Consider the following 8,058-nt stretch of genomic DNA (forward strand, 5'->3'; position numbering starts at 1 on the left):
ACGCATACCACATAACAAGCTATGCATTATGCGGGGCGTCTTTGATGACGATGACGGCCATAAGCGTGGACAGGCTTCTCGCCCTGTTGCTGGGGATGAGATACAGACAAATTGTAACGTTAAAACGCACATACATCATTGCAGCTACCCTGTGGGTTATACCCACTGTCGCTGCTTTATTCATCAATTTATATCATAATATAACGAATTGGTATGAATATATAGTTATACCATCTTGTCTAGTTATCACAATCATCTCGTACACAAAGATTTTCCGCACTCTCAATCGTCATCAGGCAGAAGTGCAAGGTCGTGTTCAACAACAGCCGAGCCAACCAAATGCACTGAATATGGCGCGATACAAAAAGGCAGTGTACAGTGCACTGTGGGTGCAGTTAGCATTAATTGTTTGTTATGCACCATACTTTATAGTGGCAATTGTCATCGCTGAAAGTAAAAGATATTCATCACACTTAGTGGTATTAAGGGGAGCAGCAGGTATCTTAGTGTACTTCAACTCGACATTAAACCCGTTTCTTTACTGCTGGAAGATTAGTGAAATAAGACAAGCGGTAAAACAGACTATTAGAGAAGCACTATGCTGAAGTTAGAAATAATAATATGTGATTGCACGAGCAGTTATCGCGCATAGAAAAGTTCAATGTATTTGTTTCAGTTCCATCGAGAACAGCTAAAGAGAAGTCGAGTAAAAAAAACTCATTTTACTGAATGTATTAAAGTAGAGGAAAGTCTCTGGTTGGCATTTCTGATGATAAACAACGTATTGCAAACGGATAGAAACATGTTCTTGAGAGGTAGATAGGAGATGGGATTTTTTTCCTATCTTTTTAAAAACAGCGTTAGTCAAATAAAGATTTAGGAGAGACTTTTCAGCTTCAAAAAGTAGGCAGTTTGCTTTAAGAGCCGGTTTACAAGTCAGCCGGTAAGCGAGATCAACATTTTTATCATGTAGTAATCCTTAAATCAATTTACTTTTTTTTAAAATCTAACTTAACCATGATTATCACTGTTTCTCGTAGAGTTGTCTTTAAAGTAACAATCTTTAGCCAAAGACAAATTTACTGAAATTACAGCCGGAGAAAATCAAATTTATTCTCTTATTTTGATCGGGTTTCGACCGGGATCAGAATGCCGTTGCTACAGGAGACCATTATGATGAAAAGGTTCTTGTAGCTTTCACCTTTAATCCGAGTGTAGCGTTTCAAGATAACGCATAAAAGAAAAAAGAAATCGAAATAACGATCACATTACAATCACTCAATCGCAAAATAATGAAGTGCGCATAATGACATGTAGATCTTCGGTTCAGAATACCGCAGGCACGCAGTTAGGCACTACACGAGGGCGTGAACTTCGACGAGAATCTAATTTTTAGCAAACATATTAGCGAATTATGCAAGAAGGCCAGTCAAAAGGTGGGCGTTCTCGCCAGGTTGAGAAACTTGGTTACTACGGAGACTAAACTATTACTATATAAAACTGCTATTATGCCATATCTCATATGGCATTTCTGTAGGGCGTCGGATGCAAGGAAAGTTGAAAGAATTCAAGAGCGAGCACTGAGGATAGTCTATAGTTCACATTCAGAAACGTAAATGAGCTTATTAGATCGTGCTAAACTACCTACCCTTCTTAATAGGAGATTGCAAGATATAGTTATACTTATGTATAAGGTTAAATATAGGCTAGTTCCTGATTTCATTTGTGACATTTATAGTCCTAAGTCTTGTAAATATAATTTAAGAAATCAAAATGTTTATATGCCTAGGTTTAATTCTGTATTGTATGGTAAACACTCTCTTAGATATCTTGGACCATTTCTATGGAACAAACTAAAAAAAAAATCACTGAAATTAGTAGCCTCTCTAGGTTTAAGTTCCATATTAGACGTAAGGATCCTACCGAACTGATAAATGGTAACAATTGCTCCGCGTGCGTAATTTGTACCTTACGTGATATAATCTATAGCTTATTTCTTATAATTAATTAGGTTATTCATCTACGTTGCTCCGCGTGCGTAGTTTGTATCCCTTACGTTATATAATCTATAGCTTATTTCTTATCATTAATTACGTTATTCATCAACGTTGTGTCCCCAATTAGCTTCAGCTAAATACATTGACACATGAATAAAGTTCATCATCATCATCATCATTATCATCTAAAAATACTCCTTTTTTTCTTCGTTTCAATAGAGTTATATTGTACCGTTGTCTGGCAGCGACTGATCTGTTGTTTGACCTTGTTAGCCAGTCTCTTGCTGCTACGTATGGGATGTCTGTGGTTCGTGAACGATGGGTTTTTTGTCGATACACATCAGAGGCAACTTTCATAACAAGCATATGTTTGGTGTATTTATTGACTATGACGGCCATAAGCTAAGCGTGGACAGACCTCTCACCTTGCTGTTGGAGCTGAAATACAAACATATCGTAGCTTTGAAGCGCACATATTTAACAAATGGTAAACACTACAGCGTACACTATTGAGTTATGATGCACGCGGGAGGTTGCTAAGCACGTAAGAAGTGTAAGAGTCGCGCGAGGCGATAGCCGAGAGCGACTCTAGCTTCTTGATTTTGTTATTAAAACAGAATGTTTGTGAAGATTCTACGGCACAGGAAGAATGTTAGGGTACAAGCACCTGCCGCATGCATGAAAGCTTGTGTACATGTAACAAGCAAGCTTTTACCTCATCCCAAGTACTGTCAAATTGAGGAAATAATGACAAAAGTGCCATCACGCCCTCATACACGTGACTGAATGATTTGTTAGAGGGATAATCCTAAATAATTTTAATAGCTTGATGGGAGGGCATGGTTGAGTTTTGAAGGAAAATAAGTGGAATGGCCCAAAGCATTAATTTGTTTATGTGGTATTTCGTACCTGTCGAGTGATTGTCTCCGTTTCCAATTTTGGTCGGATGTGAGGCGCAAAGAAAAAAAGCCGGTAATAGGCTGTCATTTACGAAGTCTGCGTTCAAATAGTTTCCGACTTAATAACGTTTCACGTCGAATATTCAAGTTTCTGGGTAAGTGTAATTAAACAAAGTCAGCTTTACGTGATCGTGACCTAGCAGGTGCTGTCAAGGTAACAATATCTGTCTTCAGATGCAATTACAAAAAGACATAAAGAAAAAAAAACAAAACAACTGTTTGTGAAGTCCCGAAACGCTGAAGAATATTTTCTAGCCTAAATACTGCCTCTCAACTTCAAGAAATGTAGTAGTGTTGGGTAGAATTTCATTTAAAATCTCCTTTTCAGAAAACGGTAAGTTATTATTTCTCTTTTCATGCTCGATCGCTCGCTCGAAATTGATTTTCGGAAGCAAAATATAAACAAAGGGAGAAATTATTCATATTTACGCGTACTATCTACACTGTTTGAGACATTTCGCCTCAGAAGAGAGAGGTTTTTTTATCCCATAGTAAAATTATGACAGCAGTATTTGATACATCTTAAAGCAGTGCTAAGTATAGCATATACTAGACATGCAGGCTTGGCGCAGCCCCTAACAGTTTCTTTAGAAACTATCAGCTTTTATCCAAATTCATCAAGCTATTTAGAGGTAAATTAATTCGAATATCTTAAAAGAGTTGGGTATCTATCGCACTGTTAAAATACCGATATACTGAATACTGAATACTGATGTCTCTATTGATTCCTGTTGTTGCTATCTCATCCATGAGGCACCCACTCTCAATGCTACTGTTTGGGTGCCTCTGACTCACGAACAATGGAATCTTTGTCGATGCGCATTTGAAGCTTCCTCCCTCACAGGCTATACATTATATGGAGTGTCTTTGATGACGACGACGGCCATAAGCGTGGACAGACTTCTCGCCCTGCAGTTGGGGCTGAGATACAGACAAATTGTAACTTTGAAACGCACATACATCATTATAGCTAGCTTTTGGATTAAATGTACTGTCGCTGCTTTATGCTACACATTAGATTACCGTATACCCATTCTGTACTTCTGTATATTAATACCATCTTGCCTTGTTATTTCAGTCGCCTCGCATATAAAAATTTTTCGGGGTCTCAGTCGTCATCAGGCTCAAGTACAAGATCATATCCAACAACAGCCGAGCCAACCAAATACCCAGAACATGGCGCGATACAAAAAGGCAGTGTACAGTGCATTGTGGGTGCAGTTAGCATTAGTATTTTGTTATGCACCAAACTTTATACTGACAATTGTAGTCGTTTGCAATAAAACATATTCATCAGACCTAGTAGTAATATGGGAATTAGCAATTGCCTTAGTTTTCTTTAACTCGACTTTAAACCCATTCCTTTACTGCTGGAAGATAAGTGAAGTAAGACAAGCAGTGAGGCAGACAATCAGACAAGCACTTTGCTGTCCATGGAGTTAGGTCCTCCTGAACTTATATAGAGTACTTTCGAAGCTGAAAGTGATTACACAGTTATTGCATGAAAACGCCCGTCAAATATGTTATTAGATAGGAAGAAATCGAAAGCTCAAATAATACTGCTGTTTGAGGCATGTACACAGTCTGTTGTAAATATTTTCCCCGTTAATTCTTGTTTTTTATGTTATAAATATCTCCCCCGTTAATTTATATTTTTTAGGCCGATTTATGTCAATCGTCGAACAATACTTTTGATTTCTGTAGCGCAAAGCTCTGTGGGGATCTCACTTCTAATCGAGTAATCATGATAACATAACAAATAGCTGAAAATAGAACACCATGCAAATAGCTGAAAGAAAGGCAATGGAAACACTAACCATATCTTTCCAGGACTGTTGTTCGTGTTAGCTAGCCACCAATGATCATGAATACTGAATACTGTAAGGTATAATTGAAGAAAGATATGCATGCATTTTACTTTCATGATTAATCTTCTTTTAGAAATATAAAAGTATTGGGTAAAACTTCAAAGAGTAGTTTGAGAGATTTTTTAATTTCAAAGTTCCTTTCCTAATTTAAAGGAAGCGACTTGTTATTGACGCCATATTACCAAACGAGTTGCGTTGGTTGACATTTAGTCTCGAAATTGTCTTGTTATCAGAAAAATTTCTGTAATGCTTATGATTATATAGAGATGGTTCTGTTGCCTGCGTATGTTAAACTTGCACCGCCCTCGCGGGAGCCTGGCCGTTCGCCTTAAACATAAAAAAAACCCCAGGTATCCTTTGCAGATAAAAGGATGATTCTATGTGAACGGCACTTAGGATAAGAGAACTGCCTAGAAAAGCTGTGAGGGAGTGGCAAATGTTGACAGTAGACAAATAAATTGGTTACCGTTTCACCTAAAAATCTTCCTCATTAGAGTTCCCTTTTCTTAAAGACTCCTTATATGAACTGCTTACCCTGTCAAAAGAAATGTCTGTTTTTCTTCTGAGATGTACGTGATGGAACCCTGCTTTGGTCGTCACCCTTGTCACTAGCGTTTAGTCTTTAAAAATTCCGGCGCGAAAACCTTTTAAATGGGAAACATACCAATTATTTTCAGCGTTTATTGATGTGCCTTGTATTTACATTATCAAATAAACGGAGACAATTTGTGAGTTAAAAGCAAAGTAAAGGCCGGTAATTTTTCCAATTAAGCTGAACAAATTCAAGTTTCTTACTTCCTCTATCGTTTTGACCGGCTCGTATCGCAATATGACGGTAACGTCAAGTACTTTATTTTAGAAAGAAGGAATCAAAATTGTTTTACCGTCAAGAAACAAATTCTTCAATAAGATCTCCTTCACAACAACCTTAAGACCAGACTTTATTAACGTTAACAAGAAAGTTAGACAAGAGGGCAAAACCCAACTAAAAGTATGGTTAGCTTTTCTTTACCATGCATGAATGCATAGCTTCGTTTCTTTTATGTACTGTTGTATTTATGGCGAGTGCCGTCGCTCGAAAAACATTCTAAGACGTGTTTCTAGTGTTTCCGTTCGCTTTCTTTAAAAGATATAAGGAACAACTTGCTCAATAAATAACTTTAACCAAATTCACTGTCACCTTCTGTCATATTACTGGTCACCATAATTTATCAGTTCATCAGTAAGGCAGTGGTACACTAAGGAAAAGCTATTATGATCCTCCAGGTACGCTTCGCTTTGCGAGTTTGTGCAAACTATCTTCCCCCCCTAACGTGAAAACAATAATAGAAAGATTCCTTGCGAACGGCACTTAGGATAAGAGAGCTGCCAAGAAAAGCTATGAGGGAGAGGCGAATGTTGACTGCAGACAAACAAAATTAATTGATTACTTTTGTAATCCATCAATTAGCGAAGGGGAACGTGACTGGTCATAAAATATATGCTGCGTTCAACCTCGTGTCAGATTTTGGTCACGTTCTTCTAACAATCCAGTCCAATGAAGAGCCATCTCCAGTTTTTCGGCTTTGATTCAGGCAAGACATATGTTGTCTCACCTGAACTTGCAGCACCATCAGTACTTGAAATGATTTTTTCTTTACAAAATTTCCTTAAAAATCTTCAAACTGGATTAACTCATCTAACAATGTAACTGTCATCTGTTTGTCTAAAAGATGTCAAAATGTTTTTCTCATTGGAGTCAGTTAGTACATCTTTTTTTTTTCGCTATTACGAACGATTCTTTGGGAAATTTATTATTTGCTTTCTGCTCCAAAAGGCCCGAAAATAGCTACAAAGATGTTCATTTAATTCCTTAATACCGTACACCATGAACTATTAAAAGGTTCCGCGATAATTACCGGTAATGGAAGTTTTTATTGCAGAATCTCGCCCCGGAAATTGATTTTAAGATGTTATCGCTTTACGTAACACAGAACCAGTAGTAAAAATGAAGTGCAGCTCAAATTGTAAACCCGTTTAAGGACTTGTCGTATTTACTATCGGCAAACCTCGAGCAACAATAACCGTATCCAACGAGCGCTCTCAAATAATAATCGTGACTCAGCCTTGAAGAATATTGATATAAGTATAGCTAGGAGAGGATCAAACTTCATGGACAGCAAAGTGCTTGTCCATAGTTAGTAGAGGGGACTGGTTAGGAAACGCGGCAAACTTCAGTCGGATAGGTTATTGTTCGATTTTATCGAGGTCACGTGACAATGATCCTGGACACATAAATCCAAAATGGCGCCGCGGGCTTGTTTCGACAGTCACGTAGCATTTAAGTTTGTGGATTTTCTCCGTGATGGAGCGAAATCTTACCTTCAAAATATAGCTAAAAACATTAATCAAGTCAGTGGACATAAGTCCAGGTGATAATTGTTGAGTATTTGGCTGTGGAACGTGTAGGAGAAGTAAAGGAATTGGAATCTGGAAGCTACCGGCGCCGCGAAACGTAGAAAACAAGAAGTGGCGAGAAGACTGGCTGAAAATAAATAAGTTACTCTATGTTAGATACTTTAACCATATAGCCTTTATACTCATTTTTGTCTATAAAATAATCATTAATGAGCAATATTTAATATGTTGCAGGTTGTAGCTACCAAATTAATCTTTTGTAATAAATTACTTATTGACAAATTGTTGCAGGCTCTTAATTCTAACTATATCTGCCTTTCTTGTTCTTTGCTGGCTCTTTCCTTTCGTAGTGTTTTTGTCTTCATTTGTTTACATTGAATTTTGTGTTTCTGTATAACATCTTTGGCCAGTGAAAAACACCGTACAGTAACATATAAATGAATAATGCTGTCCAATACATCTTTTGCAATGCTGTTATCTACCACTATGTCTGAGTCCAACAACATGGTATTATATGCTAAGACCAAATGAACATCACAAGCTGATTTGGATTCTATCTTAGCATTGTCAATCTTCAGCTGGAGACTTCCTGAGATCAGAATCCTAAAATTATGTTCTATTCTCTTAAAAGTTGTTTGAGCTTTGTGCCCTCTACTAACTATGGCTTGTCTGAAAGACTGCTTTACTACTTACCTTTCCTCGCTAATCCTCCAGCAGTAAAGAAACGGGTTTAATGTCGAGTTAAAGACCTTGAGGACAACTTCAACTTCCCGAACGACGAATACGTATGATGAATACATTTTACTTTAAGCGATCACAACTGCCATTATAAATATT

The 8,058-nt window shown here is 37.5% G+C and overlaps 1 pseudogene; it reads left to right on the forward strand.

Moving 5' to 3' along the window:
• LOC148720943 (melanocortin receptor 5-like) overlaps positions 1-5,101 on the forward strand; it is a 5,429-nt pseudogene extending 328 nt beyond the window's left edge.
• The last annotated feature ends 2,957 nt before the right edge of the window (positions 5,102-8,058 follow it).

This window comes from Stylophora pistillata, chromosome 11 (genome assembly GCF_964205215.1).
Source record: "Stylophora pistillata chromosome 11, jaStyPist1.2, whole genome shotgun sequence".
Lineage (NCBI taxonomy): Eukaryota > Metazoa > Cnidaria > Anthozoa > Scleractinia > Pocilloporidae > Stylophora > Stylophora pistillata.